At 33.7% G+C, this 18,750-nt stretch overlaps 1 pseudogene; it reads right to left on the bottom strand.

Moving 5' to 3' along the window:
• Positions 1-13,581: 13,581 nt before the first annotated feature.
• On the bottom strand, positions 13,582-14,215 carry LOC121038014 (calcineurin B homologous protein 3-like; annotated as a pseudogene).
• Positions 14,216-18,750: the final 4,535 nt, after the last annotated feature.

Below are 18,750 nucleotides of genomic sequence, written 5' to 3'. Positions count from 1 at the left end.
ATATATATATATATATATATGGATGTGTATATATACACATAGCAAGTGTGTATATATATGTATATATATGTATAGTATGCATATATTAGGTGTGTAGTAATTTGTTAGTAGAAATTAACTATATATATATAGGCATACATATCTATGTATATATCTGTATGTATATATTATATATAGATATGTACTATATAATATGCCCATATATACATATATGTATATTCTATATATATGTAAACTATATGATACTAACAAATTACTATTCACATAGCCCCTGCCACATATACTTGTATCTCAGTTTTTGTTGATCAAGAGTCCAGGCAAATCTTAGCAGGGTTCTCTACTTAAATTCTCAAAAAGCTATAATCAGCCAGCTGTGTTCCTATCTATAGGCTTAATGGGAAGAATCTGAGTATCAATTTATTCAGGTTGTTGATGAAATTTAGTTCCTTGTAGCTGGATGATTCAAGTTCTGGCTAAGTATAAAATGAACCAAGATGACTGCTTACACTTTTTAAAAATAATTTATACTGTTAGAACAGTTTTAGATTCACAAAAGAATTGAGAGGAAGGTACAGATGTCCATATACCCCTTGTCCCCACATATGAATATCTTTCCCCATTATCAACATTCCCCACCAGAATGGTACATTCATTATAATCGATAAACCCACATTGACACATTATAATCACCCAAAATCAACAGTGTATATTAGAGTCCATTCAGTGAACCATGGATTCCTTGGGTTTGGACAAATGTATAATGGCGTGTCCATCATTATAGTATTATACAGAGTATTTTCACTGCTCTAAAAATTCTCAGGGCTTTTCCTATTCATTCTTCCCTCCTTTTGCCCCAAATCCTGGCAACCAGATTTTTTTTTATTGTCTTTATAGTTTTGCCTTTTCCAGAATATCATTTAGGTGCAATCATCGAGTATTTAGCCTTTTCAGATTGACTTCTTTCACTTAGTAACATGCATTTAAGGCTCCTCCACGTCTTTTTCTGACTCGATGGTTCATTTCATTTGAGCTCTGGATAATATTCCATAGTCCGAGATTACCACCGTTTATTTAACCGTTCACCTACTGAAGGATATCTTGGTTGCTTCTAAGTTTCAGCAGTTATAAATAAAGCTGCTTTGTGTAAGTTTTGGGTGGACATAAGTTTTCAACTAGTTTGGGTAAATAACCAGGAAAGTGATTGCTGGATCACATGGTAAGGGTATGTTCAGTTTTATAAGAAACCGTCAAACTGTCTTCCAAAGAAGCTGTATCATTTTGCATTCCCACCAACAATGGATGAGAATTGTTGTGCAGTAACAGAGAGATTGTTGCAGTAACAGCACATCTTTGGCAACATTTGGTATTGCTAGTGTTTCAGATTTTGGCCATTTTAATAGGGGTAGTAGTATCCGGTTGTTTTAATTTGCATTTCTCTGATGACATATGATGTGGAGAATCTTTTCACATGGTAATTTGTGATCTGTATATTTTCTTTGGTGAGGCGTATGTTAGGGTTTTGGCCCATTTTCTAATAGGATTATTTGTTTTCTTACTGTTGACTTTTAAGAGTTCTTTGTATATTTTGGATAAGTCTTTTATCAAATGTGTCTTTTGTAAATATTTCTCCCAATCGGTGACTTCTTTTCTCATTCTTTTGACATTGTCTTTCACAAAATAGAAGTTTTTAATTTTAATGAAGACCACCTTATCCATTATTTCTTTCATGAATTATGCATTTGGTAATTGCCATATACAGTGTTTTTTAGTATTGTATCTAAAAAGACATCACCTTTCCTGAGATCATCTAGGCTCTGTTATCATCCAGGACTTTTTACTTTTGTATTTTGCATTAAGTCTTTGGTCCATTTTAAGTTAATTTTTGTGAAGGGTTAAGTTCTGTGTCTGGATTTATTTTTTTGCATGTGGAGATTAGTCGTTCCAGCACCATTTGTTGAAAAGATTGTCTTGGGGTGCTTGGGTGGCTCAGTCGGTTGAACGTCCAACTTCGGCTCAGGTCATGATCTCACGGTTCGTGGGTTCTAGCCCCGCGTCGGGCTCTGTGCTGACAGCTTAGAGTGTGGAGCCTGCTTTGGAGTCTGTGTCTCCCCTCTCTCTGTGCCCTCCCCCGCTCATGCTGTGTCTCTCTCTGTCTCTCAAAAGTGAATAAAGATTTAAAAAAAAGATCGTCTTTACTCCACTGTATTGCCTTTGCTTCTTTATCAAAGATCAGTTTTCTCTATTTATGGGCATCTATTTCTTGGCTCTCATTTGTGTTCCATTGATCTATTTGTCTATTCTTTTACCAATACAATGCTGTCCTGATTCCTGTAGCTTTATAGTAATTCTTGAAGTCAGGTAGCGTAAGTCGTCCATTTTTGTGTCCCCCAGTGTCGTGCTGGCTATTCTGGATCTTTTGTCTCTCTATGTAAACTTTACAATCTAGTCTTTGATGTCTGCAAAATAACTTGCTGGGATTTTGACTGAGTTTGCATTGAATCTACAGATCAAGTTAGGAAGAATTGACATCTTGAAAATACTTAAACTCTCTATCCAAGAACATGGACTATCTCTCATTTGTTTACTTCTTTGATTTCATTCACCATAGTTTTGTCGTTTTCTGCATACAGATCTCTTTAGATTTATATCTAAGTATTTCATTTCAGGGGGTATAATGTAAAAACTATTGTGCTTTTTTAAAAAATTATTATTATTTTAATGTTTACTTAGTTTTTGAGAGAGAGACAGAGCATGAGCAGAAGGGGAGAGAGAGAGAGAGGGAGACCCAGAGTCCAAAGCAGGTTCCAGGCTCCGAGCTGTCAGCACAGAGCCCGACGCGGGGCTCAAACCCATGAACCGTGAGATCAGGACCTGAGCTGAAGTCAGATGCTTAACTGACTGAGCCACCCAGGCACCCCTGTGCTTTTGATTTGAAGTTCCACGTGTTCATTATTTGTTTTTAGGAAAGTATTGACTTTTGTCTACTGACCTCGTGTCTTGTAATCCTTCTATGATTACTTAATAGGTCTAGGAGGGCTTTTTTTTTTTTTTTGGCTATTTTTTTCAGATTTTCTACATAAACTATCATGTCATCTGCAAGCAAAGATAGATTTCTTCCTAGTACACATTAACCTTTAAAAGCTCAGGGAAATTCTGCTGTAATAAACAGAATTTATTACTTACTCATTATTATTTTTTTTAATATTTATTTATTTTTGAGACAGAGAAGGACAGAGCATGAACAGGGGAGGGTCAGAGAGAGAGGGAGACACAGAATCCGAAGTAGGCTCCAGGCTCTGAGCTGTCAGCACAGAGCCCAATGCCGGGCTCGAACTCACAGACGGTGAGATCGTGACCTGAGCTGAAATCGGAAGCTCAACTGACTGAGCCACCCAGGTGCCTCACTTACTCATTATTTTTTAAATAGAAATGACCACGTCACATTAATATCCCATAGGTACATTTTTCACCTTATCCACATGACTAAAAATTGATTTTACAAGTCTCTTAAATGTTTTCTTATCTTTAGTATTGCACCTTATGGTTTCTTCTTCCTCACTATTAACAAAGTACATTTTAATTTAATTTAATTAATTAATTTTATTTTATTTATTTTATTCAAGATTTTTTAAAAGTAATATCCACACCCTACATGGGGCTTGAACTCACAACCCTGAGACCAAGAGTCACATGCTCTACTGACTGAGCCAACCAGGTACCCCAAGAAAGCACTTATTTTAAAACTCAAACTCACATGTCCTATCACTTTCATTCTGAAGAACGTCAACAAATGTCAGCATCTTGAACAGAATGATGTCTATAATTCTTAGCATGACATATGTAATCCTTCATGACCTATGTTATTCCACCTCTTCAGATTTTATTCTTTTTTCTGTTTCCCCCCCAGTAAGTGGTAATGGTTAGCTTTCTTCTTTCTTCCCCGTTTTTCCTTTCTGAGCAGTCAAATACATTGCTCTGGGTGTGGGATCTACGGCTCTTCTTTGGTCTTTGTGCCTTCGTACCTGTATTCCTGAATCTCTCTAAATGTTGGTATATTACAAAGCTTCTGGGCCAGAACTTCTTAAGTTACTTACATTTAGAATACAAATGGTATACTCTTTAAAGCATATTATCTTTTCAAGATATCTCAACCATCACTGATATGAAGTCTCTGAGTATTCTTAGTTTATATTCAGGGTGATATTTTCTATCCATGAAGATCTCCCCTAAAATTTTATCACCTTATTCCTTATTAAATGTAAGGAGTTGTTGATGGACATTAAGCTAGACTCAGTAGTAATAATAAAGCACACTAAGAATTTTTTTTCACTCAGCAGAGAATATTTAAGTGTATTTACAAAATATTCACAATACATGGAAAACAATAAATTCACATGTTGTCTATATGTAATTATAAACAGAATTATTTATTTTAGTAGCATCCTTTATATATATTACATTTGATTTATACATCATTGAAAGGAATCATGTCTTACACACACATCACAGAAGTATAAAGTAAATTCTGGGGGAAACAAAAATTATTTTGCAAACTGATCTCTAGCTACACCTAATATTATGAAAAATGTGCTTTCTTATTTTCTGGACACTTTTGGATATGAATGCCTGAGAGAATGCCTATTGCATAGTAGGCAATAAATAAATATGAATATGAATATGAATCAAATAAAAAAATGAATGAATAATGAATGATTAAAGTTTTGAAAAATGTAATGTCTCAAACCTCCTTTTGAGGCTTGTATTCTCCACATCCTCAAAGACATAAATACAGCTTTTAGTGATTTTCAGCAAATTATGTACTGATTAAATCTTCACTGATTTAGTTTCTGTTGATTGTAGTCTCTACATTTGAATTATTGCATGCATACAAACTTGGCTTATTTATTATGAAGAGGATTTGTATTAGAAGTTGTCAATTGAATCTTTATGAAAACTGTGTGTATCAGTGTCCCTGTTTCAAGTTTCTTCTTGAATGAATATTAATATCAGACTTGGTTAGACTCAGAGGCACCATTAGTAAATAAGTTGGAGTTCTTTTTTAAAAAGAAAATATATCACTGTGTTTTTCGTATAGGTCAGACAATGTGCTAATTACTTTGCCTACATAGTTTTTTAAATTCATACAACAACCATAGGAAGAAGAAAAATCTCTCTTCATGACTGCAAAGTGAAGCGTGGGGTTGTTAAATAAACAATATGTGTTTATAGGTTAATGGGTAACAGGCAGGATTTGAACCCAGGGAATCTCTTTTTAGAAGCTATGCTTTAAAGTATTATGCCATGTTTCCTCCCTCAGGGAAGAGACTTTGTATTATTCCAAAGTAAATATAGATCCTAGCATAGTATCTGACACAGATAAGGTGTTCAAATAATTTGTTGCAACAGGATGCTTAATCTAAGGTGAAGTCTGTTATAATAGCAAATACTAGGAACACAAACTCATTTTTCACAGTAGGAATGATGTAGAAATTCTGTACCAAATGACTTCAGATATTCTTTATAGCACCTTATAGATGTATAAGATTCATCTAATTGAAAGAAAAAATGGAATGGGTTTATTATCATGAAACTTTTTTAGGCTAATGCCACCTAGATGGATTATGTTATATTCAAATTTAAATATTTGAAATATACTTTTTTAAAAATAGATACTGCTATTATATGGGAAAGTAATGTAGATCTTTTACCCTATAAATGGTTTTTAAAGATATTGTGTGTGTGTGTGTGTGTGTGTGTGTGTCCTCTGAAGTGAGATATTCTGTTACCAGGTGTTTATTTTTGTAGTATGCTTTTTTCTTTTAATTTTTTAAAATTTCTTAATAAGTAATAACATACACTATCATATTCGTTTCATGCATACAATATAATGATTCAACAGTTCTGTAAATTACTCCGTGTTCATCAGTATAAAAGCACTTTTAATCCCCTTTATCTCACTCACGCCTGCACCCATCTCCCCTCTGGCAACCACCAGTTTGTTCTTTGTATTTGAGTTTGTTTTTCCTTTGTCTCTTCTTTTCTTTGTTTGCTAATTTTTCTTCAATTCTGAATATCAGTGAAATCATTATAGTATTTGTTTTTCTCTGGCTCACTTATTTCACTTAGCATTCTACCCTTTGGCATGTTGTTGCAAATGGCAAGGTCTCATTCTTTGTTACAGCTGAGCAATACGCCTTTGTGTATATATCACCTCTTTATCCATACACCCATGGATGGACAAGGGTTGCCTCCATATCATGGATTGTATAATGCTGCAATAAACATACAATTGCATATATATTTTTGAATTAGTGTTGACAAATTTATTTTTAATATTAAAATACTTGTCATTGCTCATTTTATATAATCTATGTAACATATACAGGATTCAAATTCTACACATCACCTACAAAATTTATATCAATCAGTGACCTCATTTAAAGCTAACAAAAAGCACTTAAAGGTAATCTAAACATTTTAATGCTCACTTTTACTCCATTTTACAAATGCAATAGACATCATAACAATCTTAATTTACATACTTCTTTCTGTCTAAAAATGATATCTTCTTTTCAATGAAGTCTTCATTTTTATATTCTAATATTACTAGCATTTCCCCACAAATATGTGAAGCTCTTACATTCTCTGTTTTACCTTCTTTCCACAGGTCCATTTCAAACTCAATTATTATAATTACAGACTTCATTTTGAATGTTCGAATTCCCATTTAAAATATGCCTACAAAGACAATTACTCACTCTGCCCCAATTTCTTCTGGGACTTGGGATACCAATGTTTAGTTACCATAAATCTTCAAGTACAGCATTCATAAAATTTATTTTTTCAGTATATAAATATTTATATATTTATAAAGTAAATATATCCTTATTGAGGTATGCAAAGTTGTTCCAAATTTGTACATACTTCAAATATTTGTCCTGGGAATACCATATATCTTTTTAGATCACACAATTATTTTATGTGAAGGGCTAAAGACACTCAACTTTTAAATAAAGAAGAGGATATTAGACTTTGTTACTGATGTTACAAAGAACAACTTGTTCATAAAAGATAATTTGCTTGCACACATTAAACAGCTACTACACTACAATTAATCTTGGAAGGCATTCATAAAAATAATTATTTAAAATGAAATTTAAAGTAAGCAGCTACTACTCCCTAATACCTGCTTTCTAACGTTCTTTTTCTTGACTTACATTTCCCTCTCTTTATCCTCATCATATTATATATGTTTACTTTTGAAGGTTAAGAGAAGATATAAGTTTTATCTGTCTTAGGTCAACAGTTTCATCAGAAAGTAACCCAAGAGGTAAAAAATTACACATATTTCTATACAGAACTATTTTTATTGGTAACAAAAGTATTTAAAACATGTAAAAACCATAGACACAAATAAAAAAGAATAAGGTACCAATACCTGTTATAACATGTGTGAACCTAATAAACACTATGCTGAGTGAAAGAAGTCAGTCATGAAAAAGCACATATTGTATGATTCCATTCATGTGAAATGTCTAAAAAAGGCAAGTCTACAGACATGATATAGAGATTATTTGTTTCCCAATGTTGACGGTGGTAATGGGATGTGGCTGTAAATGAGCACAAAGTTTCTTTTTAGGGTGATATATATGTCCTAAAATTAGATTGTGGTATAGTTGTAGAATTCTGTAAATATATTGAAATTCAGTGAACTGTACATTTAAAATGGATGAGTTGTGATATATTAGTTATATATCAATAAAAACCATATCAACCCCCCCACATCCCTCCAAAACCTTATAGAACAAAGGCATTAGTCAAAAAGACTAGTACTTGACAAATATCATTTTCTCTAAGCATAGACCTTCTTGATTCATGCTTGATCATATTCTCAGCTGGAAATGGTGACACTGAAATTATAGGTGGAACACCTTGAAGCTATTGAGTAAAGAGATTGAATCTCAAAGGTTTTAAGGTGAAACACAATATTTAATACAGAAAGTTAACTACCTGATGTTCTTAGAAAGCACAAAACTATTTTAAAATGATTGCACTTTTCTCTTTCTTATTGATGAAAAAAAAATTTTTAATTCCATTGTCCTCAGCATCAATATGATAGCTGTGTTTTCTTATCTGTGGCCTGCAAAGAGCTCAGGATATAAGGGTAAATAGATGGGCTGATAGTGCATGATACTATACAAAGATTGCATTCTACTACTTAGTTTGTGAAAATTCATATCCTATTTTTCCCAGGGAGGTAAGTTAGTATAAACTTACTGAATTGGTGACTAGATGATGGAATGGACTAGTGAGTGACCAGTGAAGCATCTGAAGTTGTGAAGGTAGCTAAAATAATGTTTTTGAAAGACTTTTAATTTCTCAAACCAGGTGTCCCACGAATATAGGGTACTGGATCTGACGGTACGGTAATTCAATTCTATAGTGAGAAAATTGCTCACCAAAGTGGGATGAATTATCTCTTTCCGAAATGCAAAGGTTCCAGTGCACTAATGCACTGGAAGTGATTATTTACCAAACGTCATTCTGTTTCCTTTGAAGTTAATCCAATTCACATGGTTAAAATGTGTATATCTAGTGACTATTTACATTGGGTAATACCATCTTTTCATGTTAGATTTATATTTAAAATATTTGCGTTAGTGGATTTTTGTAGCTGCTGTTTTACAAGCATTGAACATATGCATAGTAAAAAATGAAAAATGTTAATAATTAGGTAAGCTTTATCTCTTAATACTTTTGAAATGAAATTTTACACCAGACTTTAAAAGTTAATAATTGCTATACTGGCAGAAATAAAAGAAAGAAAAAAACATAAAAATGAAAAAGATCTTCCATGGAAAATATCTGGTTACTTGTTGCTCCATAAAATTTGCTAGTTGGGAGTGTCAATTGTGTTAATGGAGAGAGCAATTTTGAGCTGTAATCAGGATTAGGCCTCCATAAGACTCTTCATTTTTCTTTTCCATTTGATGACAATTTTCTGTAATTAATATCAGTCCTTTTTTACATACACCAATTGCCTTGATATTGCAAATAGAACATTGTGCTGTAGCTTTAAATAAGGAGTAAATTAAGAACAGATGAATTCTTAATAACAGTCTTCTCTTGCAAAATGTTCGTGATTATAAAACAATATGAGTAAATAATTATTGAGGATGTGAAAATGTACAGGAGAAAATTCATCTTAAAAACGTTTGATTTTCCGAAATTCCATTAATTTAAGTTCATCTGGGTCTGCTATTTGCATGGGAATGCCCAAGAATCTAAAAAGTGGATTACAGTATATAAGATTAAATATATATATTCATCTGTAAATATATATATGTACATCTTTTAATATTTGAAATAAGATTAACGTAGACATTCATAATCAATTGAATTTTAATTTACAATGGGTTATTATTCATGAACGTGTAAAATTACCTCTATTTTGTACAAGTACAATGAACTACATAGTCAACCAATAGGAAATTTTGAGGTTTTTGTTTTGTCACAGGAAGAAAAAACAATGAAACTTGTATAGCAAAATATTTCCTGTGGTTTTGCCCTATTAGAAAAAATTTTAAAGTATATATTCACTCATATTCATTTCTTTTTCTCTTACTCATTACCAGTTTCTATTTCTGCATAATACACATATTTTTCTGTGTATTTAAAATAAAACTTTTGGGATCATTCATATTTTGAGATTTTGATTTGACAATTTTTACAGGCACAGAAGAATTGAAATAGAAGTTTTAAACTAAACAATTTTTTTTATCTCAAATCAAATAATTAATGATTCTAAAGTCTTTGGAAGTATCTGAATGATATTTCATACTGGGAAACATAAATCTAGCCTTTAGTGAATAAATTGAATTAAAGTTATTAAAAATTAATTATAACTAAAATAAAACAAAATAGTACAAACAGGAGGATGAAGTGATATAAATATGAAAATTATCATTTAATTCTAAATAACAGCCAGAAGAGGAATGTCCTGTCCCTCAATTTTCCTTCAGTAAAAAGGGGATAGTAACCATGATCATTGACCCAGTCAACTAAAAAAAGTTATAAATTAGGGTAATAACCTTGCAATTCAAACAAGTACTTCTTGGAACTACAGAACAGTTCATAACTACAGAATAAAATTCATAATGGGAGTGATAGTCTTCCAGAAAATTCAACTTTTCTTATTGTACGTTAATATGAAAAAAAATATTTCTTTTAGAAAAGAAAAAAAAGTCACTTTTATAAAATGAAGACTTCATCTAAAAACGAAATCTTCCCTCCATATACACAGTAACTTCACTGCTTTTACACTTAAAATTTAATGATTCTTAAAACATTGCTTGTTATTTTCATTAAATAAGAATGATCACCATAGGAACAAAGGTGTGGCCAGTTTATTTCACCAAGTTCCCAAATAAATGTTACTTTGTATAGTAACAAATCTTTAGACAGTGAACATTCATAAGAGTACAAGTAAATCTTTTATTAACTGAAGTTATACAATCCTTTTGGAAATGACACTGATGATTCAATAGTCAAAAATCTTTCTTTCTTTATTTCATTTCTTTTTTTTTTTTTTTCTAATTTGTTATGTGGTCATCTGGTTGAGCAAAACTTGCAAGGACTATACTGTAAAATTTTGCTTTACCAACATTTTGAAAACCCTGCCAGGTTTTTATTTAAAGTGATTGTAAGTTTTTGTTTTTAGAATTCCTGAGGGACTACAAAAGGAAAAAAAAATTCTAAACCTTTTAGGCTTATAAAAAGTTGAAAGTTATGCAGAACTTCTATTTAGAGCAGACTCAGTTGAACAGTTTCAGGTTACTGCATGAGTTTAGTGGAATAACAAGATATTGCTACTGCAGAAATAAGTTACTCTGTCACTTGGGACCACCAGGAGAATCTACTTACATTTGAAAGAATATCAAAGAAACAAAACCCAGAGTTGAAGCACAAACTGAACAAAAAAATAAATTGCTTCATGAAAAAGAAATAAATAGGTGAGAGGAAATAATTTAACTCCTGTGTTTTTATAATAAATACATACATGAAATAAAATATTTGTATAAAGTTCACAAAATGTTTTTGTTTTTGTCAGTTCAAATAAAGCCTATTTTTAGTAGAGAAACACATAGAATGGAATAAGCTAAATACTGGGGTTGAATTCCAACACCTTTTAAAAAATTTGATGGTATTTAGGAAGCTTTTAAAAGCATCAAGTGTACTCATTATTAGATGCAAAGCTTTGTTGAATAAATGTTAAATCTGCTGTATAAATCAAGTTTGAATAAAATGCTTGTACATTCAGTTATACATTACCCTTTAAAAATAATTTCAAAGCACAACATTTAAATTTTAAGGCTTTACATTTAAAGTTCTGAAGTAGAACCAAAGATCATAAAGGTCACATGTCCAACTTATTAATTTCTCAGTTTTTTAAAAATGAAAGTGCATTTCCAGTGACCATGAGCTTTATTACTGAGTGAATGCTGTTTCAGTTTTGTGTACTGATACACTCATGTTTCATGAAAGAAATATTTACATTTCTATGTTTAGGTACTTATGGAGGAAGATTTCAGAGTTAAGGGCAAACATTTCAAAGGAAATTGGACTCAGTAAAGGTATTTGAGTTGTCAGTCACATGCAGGCATGAATATTTTGTCTTACATTATTACTTCTCTTTCGAGATAGCATTTTGACATTTGCATTGTTTGGTAACCATGTTTCCAATAATCATTTTAGAGATTAGTGCTAAATTTGACTAGTTTCAATATCTGTAAATAGTCCTTTTATTGGATGGATTTTCCATTCATTAGCTCTTCATTTTTTTTTTTACTACGCCAATTGAGTAAGTGTATTAGTTTGCTAGGATAGTTGTAACAAAGTACCACAGACTGGGTGTCTTAAACAACAGAAATATATTGTCTTATACATCTGGAGGCTAGGAATTTGCGATCAAGGTGCCGGCAAGGTTGGTTCCTTCTGAGATCTGGAAAAGACGTGTTCTAAAGTTCTCCCAGCTTCTGGTGATCTGCGGGTACTCTGGCATTCTTTGGTTTCTGCTGTGTTGCTTCAATCTCTGCCCTCATCTTCACATGGTGTTTTCCCTGTGTGTGTTTTTGTGTCCAAAGTTCCCTTTTTCATAAGGACAACAGTCAAACAAGATTAGGGATCTGCACTCCTCTAGTGTGACCTTGTATTAACTAACTACATCTGTGATGATCCCATTTCCAAACAAGGCCACATTCTCAGGTCCTGGGGGTTAGGACTTCAACATATAAATTTTGAGGCGGTGCAATTCATATTCACATACGATAAGTATACTAAAAACAACTATTTGTAGAGTAGTATGGGTAATACGTTTTCCAGTCCTTTCCCAAATGAGAATGATTTTTATTCTTTCACATACACACACTAAAAATTTTCTGGTTTTAAAATTTTTGAAGCATCCTTTGGACAAGAAAAAATTGGGAATATATTCCCATAATGATCTGGTTTTGAAGTTAGACTGATTGTATTTCTTTTGTGGACATTTTTTTTCTTCCCATACATTTGAAGACTTTTTTCTTTGCATAGATACTATTTTTTAAATAAATTATCTGCCAAATAATAAACCAACTTAATCTCCCAGATCTGATGGCATTAGTTAGGATGTGGGTTTTGATATTGAAACAGATAGCCATACTTCACAAGAGTTTAAACATAGTTCACAAGAGTTATAAAAGTTTCCTACTATTTTATTTTATTTCATTTTATTACTTTACTTTGTTTATTTATGTAGAGTTCCTCTATTGTTAAGGGTTTTCTCCATGAAGTCATGGGGGTCCCAGACTTAATCTACCTTTTTGCTAATCACCCTCAATATCTAGCTTCCATCTTTTGGTTTGAGTTGATTATTCTAGTTTTTGTCATTTTATCCCCATTCCCTCAACAGAAAAAAAAATAGAAAGACATGGTTATTTGTGTTAAGAGCACTGACTAGAAATTGTACAACTTCTGCTCACAGGCTATAGAACAGAAGTTAGACACATAACCACACTTAGCTGCAGGTAATCTTGAGAAATATAGTCTCCCTATGGGAAGCCATGTGCTCAAATTAAAATTTTTTTCTATTAATATAGAAGAAAAAGCATACATATTAGGGGCAAATAATAGGCTCTGCTACGGTGTATACTTTTCTTCTCTTAGATATCTATTTGCAACTTTTTTCTCATGCACTAAAAATGCTTGCCTCTCCCACAGGGAGTCAACCTCAATATCTTATCCAGTTACGGTATCCTGTTCAAAGTCCAAAATCTCTGGAAAATATGCAGACCAACCTATTTGGTGTGAATTTGGTTTATCACGGGCCAGCAACCTCTAAACTAAAAGAAAAATGATCTTTCTCCCTCTCACCCTTCCCGGCCATCTCCAACACGCAAACCCAATATGTAATAGAACAAGAACATATCAATAAGAAAACTCTCAGAGCTGTAGCAAAACAATGCCTATGAGGCGTCAGCTGCTCCATGGCATCCAGGGAGGCTGCCCTGGTGCAAAGTGCAGTTTCTCTGTTGGGGAGGTGGTGGGTTATTGACAAAGAGCAATGGTGTCCATCTTAATGAAGCTGATGTGCATCTTGTCCATGATGTCTATCATCTGCCAGATCTTCAGGAAGTCATTGAAAGTGACTCCCTCATACTCTTGATCCACCTCCATCTGCCTCATGCAGGTGCGAGCCACCTCCATCATGCCCCGTCTGTAATGGAGTGAGCAGAGTCCTTTTCCTTGTGGCAATTGCTCAAGACTTCCTTGCCCACGTTTTCATATTCTTCCCGGGTGATGTGAACTTTGCAGACTGAGTCCTACATGTGGAACAGAAACCTCACCTTTTCTTCCTGGCTCCGTGGTGGTGTGGATGGGTCAGAAGTAGGACACGATGGGTCAGGAAGTGCTCAATGCTGGTCTTTTGGGCCAGGCAGATGGTCCCTTTGCCAAGGTTCCTGCTGTCAAAGGAGACATGGTGGATTTTGGGTCACATCTGATTGAGCTCCAGGGTAGGGACTTTGTTAAAGTCCTGCTTACAAATTGTGGGCTAGTCTCCACTTAGCTGCTTAAACCTTCACCTAAGCAGCTGGATCTGGTCTGACGAGAAGCCTGTATATCCCACAAGCTCACTCACTTCTTCAGATTCCCCCCATGGAGGGGGCCATGAGGAACACATTCCTTGTAGGGCCTGGGATGGCATTGGCTCTGCAGCAGATGGTCAGACCTTGGGTCCAACATGGTGGAGACACCAAGGCCAGATCTGAGTTGCAAGTCAAGCAGTTTAGGCAAGAAAAATAAATATTTTATACAACTCAGAAAAGAAAAAGTAAAACTGTCACTATTTGAGGATGACATGATATTATATATACAAAACCCTAAACATTCCACCATATAACTAATAAAACTGTTAGAATTAATAGACAAATTCACTAAAGTTGTAGGATGCAAAATCAATATAAAAATATGTTATGCTTCTATATATTAATAATGGATTATCAGAAAAAGGAATTAAAAAACAATTCTGTTTACAATTATATTGTAAAGTATAAAAGACCTAGGAATAAGCTTAACCAAAGGAGGCAAAAGACCTATACACTGAAAACTCTGAGACACTGATGGAAGACAATGAAGAAGACACAAATCAATGGAAAGATGTTCTATGCTAGTGGATTAGAGGAATTAATATTATTAAAATGTACTACTGTACATCTGTACTACTCAAAGCGATCTACAGGTTCATTACAACCTGTCTCAGAATTCTAAGGGCATTTCTTTCATAGAAATAGAATGATAATCCTAAAAATTGTATGGACCACAAAAGACCCCAAAAGCCATAGCAATCTTGAGAAACCGAAGGCATCACACCTCTTGATTTCAAACTACACTAAGTGATCAAAACAGTATGGTGTTGGAATAAAAACAGACACAGAGATCAATGGAAAAGAATAGAAAGCCAAGAGATAAACCCACTCATGTATGGTCAATTAATTTATAGCAAAGGAGGCAAGAACACACAATGGTGAAAGGAAAGTCTCTTCAACAAATGGTGCTGGGAAAATTCAACAGCCATATGCAAAACAATGAAATGGGATTACTATCTTATACTATGGACAAAATTACCTGTAAATGGATTAAAGACTTGAACAAAGACCTACAACCATAAAACTTCTACAAGGAAACATAGATGGTAAGCTCCTTGAAATCAGTCTTAGCAATGATTTTTTAGATTCGATACCAAAAGAAGACTACACAAGCAAAAATAAACAAGTGGAAGTGTACCAAACTGAAAGGATTCTGCATGGCCAAGGAAATCAACAACATAAAAGACAACCTAATGAATGGAAGAAAATTTTTACAAATCATCTATCTGATAAGAGATTAATATTCAAAATATATAAAGAACCCACTCAACTCAATAGCAAAAAAAGAAAAAAACCCTAAACACTCTGTTTAAAAAATGGGCAGAGAATCTGAATAGACATTTTTCCAAAGAAGACATACAGACAGCTAACAGATACAGGAGAAGGTACTCAACCTCACTAATCATCAGGGAAATGTAAATCAAAAGCACAATGAAGTACTATGTCACACTTGTTAGGATGGCTAATAACCCAAAGACAAGAAACAACAAGTGTTAGTGAGAATGTAGAGAAAAGGGAATCCTTGTGTGCTGTTGATAAGAATGTAAGTTGGTGCAGTCACTATGAAAAACAGAATGGAGGTTCCTCAAGAAATTTAAAAATAGAAATATTATATGATCCAGCAATTCTGCTTCTGGTTTTTTATCCAAAGGAAATGAAAACAGTAACTCAAAAAGATATATGCACCCATGTTCATTTCAACATTATTTACAATAGCCAAGATTTGGAAGCAACCTAAATGTTCACTGATGGATGAATGGATAAAGAAAACGTGAGGTGTATAACATATATTCACCCATAATAAAGAAAGAAATCTTGTCATTTGGGACAATATAGATGAAATGTGAGGGCATTATGCCAAGTGAAATAACTAAGACAAAGAAAGACAAATACCATACAATCTCGCATATATGTGTAACCTAAGAAAACAAAACAAAACAAAACAAATTAGAAAGAAAATCATAGATATAGAGAACAGATTGGTGGTTGCCAGAGGCAGAGTGTGGGAGGCAGGCAAAATGAGAGAAGGGAGTCAAAAAGTACAATTTTCCAGTTATAAAATCAGTAAGGCCTGTGGATGTCATGTACAGCATGGTGACTGTAGTTAATAATACTGTGCTGTATATTTGAACGTTACTAAGAGAAATAGATCTTAAAAGTTGTCATCATAAGAAAAAAGCGTTAAGGCTATGTAATGATGAATTTTAACAAGACATTGTGGTGATAATTTCACAATATGTACAAATATCAAATCATTGTGTTATACATCTAAAACTAATGTGTTATATATCAAGTATATCTCAATAAAAATATTTGATATTGTGAAATGGGGCAATAAACAAACCCTGAAACTTCAGTAGCTTATTATCACATAAGTATTTTTCTCTCATGGAGAGTCAGATACATGTGTTCCTGGCCTAGGGCTTTCCTCCAGAGACAGAGACTTGTAGATACAGGTTCATTTCATCTTATGGGATGAAACACATAGTCTCCAAAGTCACTCTGGAACAATAACAAAAACCCAAAATTTTGCACTGAGAATACTGAAGAATGGGGAAATGTAATTCTCATTTTAAGATTGTGTTGTCAATATTTCTGCAAAATATTTCAGAAATGGGAGATAAATTATGTAAAAGCAGAGATCCAGACATATGATAACTGTTGAATATAGGTAAATTCACCATTTTTCCTCAGAATATTAACCCGGATGATGTGACATATTGAGCCAGTCTCAATGCTGGCTGACCATATTTGTCAGGTTGAACACATTCAATTGACAGTTGTCCACTAAGTATGAACTAAATCAGGATCCCAAATTTATATGACATGATATAGATAACATACTTTATGAAGGTGAAGAGATAAGTAGCCTATAATCACAAATATTGATCAGAAACTTATTTGATAATATTGCATAAGTGATCATATATTTTAAGTAAATATAAGAAATAGAAGCAGATTATCAATGGAGTAGAAAAGAATTCCTATGTTGAAACTTTGAAATAATTCACCCCTAAAAGGAAGATCTAAAAAACACTATTTTATAATTAAACTTCTATAAATTTTTATTTATAGATACTGTTCTCCCTCAGAATGGAAACCTCTATAGCTTTTTGTTTATAAATCATTTTGTTTCTACCATCCCTTTAATATTTTATGGCAGCATGGTTAGGCCTCACCTCCTGAGAGAAGCAAAACAGTATAAAACCTAATAGCAAAGACTATCTACCTGAATGGTCTCCTTCGCACCTAGGCTCTATCATGTCCTATTTTTGCAAACTTAGACATGATAGTCTCTTCATAAATGAGAATGGAGTGGCTATCCTGTCCCAACTAGTCCATTATCAATCATTCTCAGACCAGCTGATCAGTTTTAAACTACTCTTAAAGGGGTGAGCTGGAGATTAGGAGATGTTTCTTTTCTGTGTATGCGTGAAAGAATGGGCAATCTTTTTTTTATTTTTTTTTTAAGAAATATAGGACAGATGGGAGAAAGGCTTCCTTTATTTATTTAGCATTTATTTATTTTTGAGAGACAGAGACAGAATGTGAGTGGGGGAGGGGCAGAGAGGGAGACACAGAATCCAAAGCAGGCTCCAGGCTCTGAGCCGTTAGCACAGAGCCTGACTTGGGGCTCGAACCCTCGGACCACAAAATCATGACCTGAGCCCAAGTCAGGCACTTAACCGACTAAGCTACCTAGGTGCCCCAAGAATGGGTAATCTTATAAACGCGTCAAGCAAATCCACAACAATCATAGTCCAAAGGCTGACTAGGGGACACTGGTTTGAGAAATTACAAGGAGGAAGTGTCTCACATTCACAATCCTTTTGGGATGAGTAGGAGTGGTGGGGACCCTCTGCCAGCCTCCTGAGGTCTGCCTGAAGATGGCTACCTAGCACTGGCTGGGGGCAAGAGCTGAGCTGTGACCACCAGCCATGTCTATGAGTTGGGGCCCTAAACCAGGCAACCACTGGCCACAGGGGCTGCTTAGTGCCCTCCTTGAGAGGGGCCACTGTTTGTCTTGGTCTGTCAGTGCCATGTTTGTGTCAAGATGAAGAAGTGAGGCCTTCAGAGCTTTGTGACAGGGCCCTCCCCTAAAGTCTCTTCTTATTCCTTTGGGGCTGCATTAAAACAAAACAAAACAAAACAAAACAAAACAAAACAAAACAAAACATCTAAAAAGAGAATTACTCAAATTCACAAATTAGTACTCACATTTTAAAAACTATACTTGTTTCCCTTTGAATTATAGGCCCTTATAAAAGAGGGTTAATTTTATTTATTTAGCTCTTAAAAATATTCAACAATCTGTTTAACCCCTAATCTTTGTGTGTCAGGTGCCATATTTTGCCATCTAAGATCATCTTTTGACAAAAATTGTTTTAATTTATTTATACATTTCTTAATTTTAGAATACCACATATTTTCAAGTAATCATGATATACTCATCATATTCTGTATTTTTTAAATGTTTAAGACTCGGGTGTTGGGAAGTTTTTTTGTTGCTTTTCGGGTTTTTTTGTATATTTTCTCTAATAGAAAAAAATATGTTGATAAAAAACTTCTT

The sequence above is a fragment of the Herpailurus yagouaroundi genome, unplaced genomic scaffold, assembly GCF_014898765.1.
Source record: "Herpailurus yagouaroundi ecotype Mexico unplaced genomic scaffold, PumYag 165, whole genome shotgun sequence".
Classification (NCBI taxonomy): domain Eukaryota; kingdom Metazoa; phylum Chordata; class Mammalia; order Carnivora; family Felidae; genus Herpailurus; species Herpailurus yagouaroundi.
This window is presented reverse-complemented; position numbering and strand designations above follow the sequence as displayed.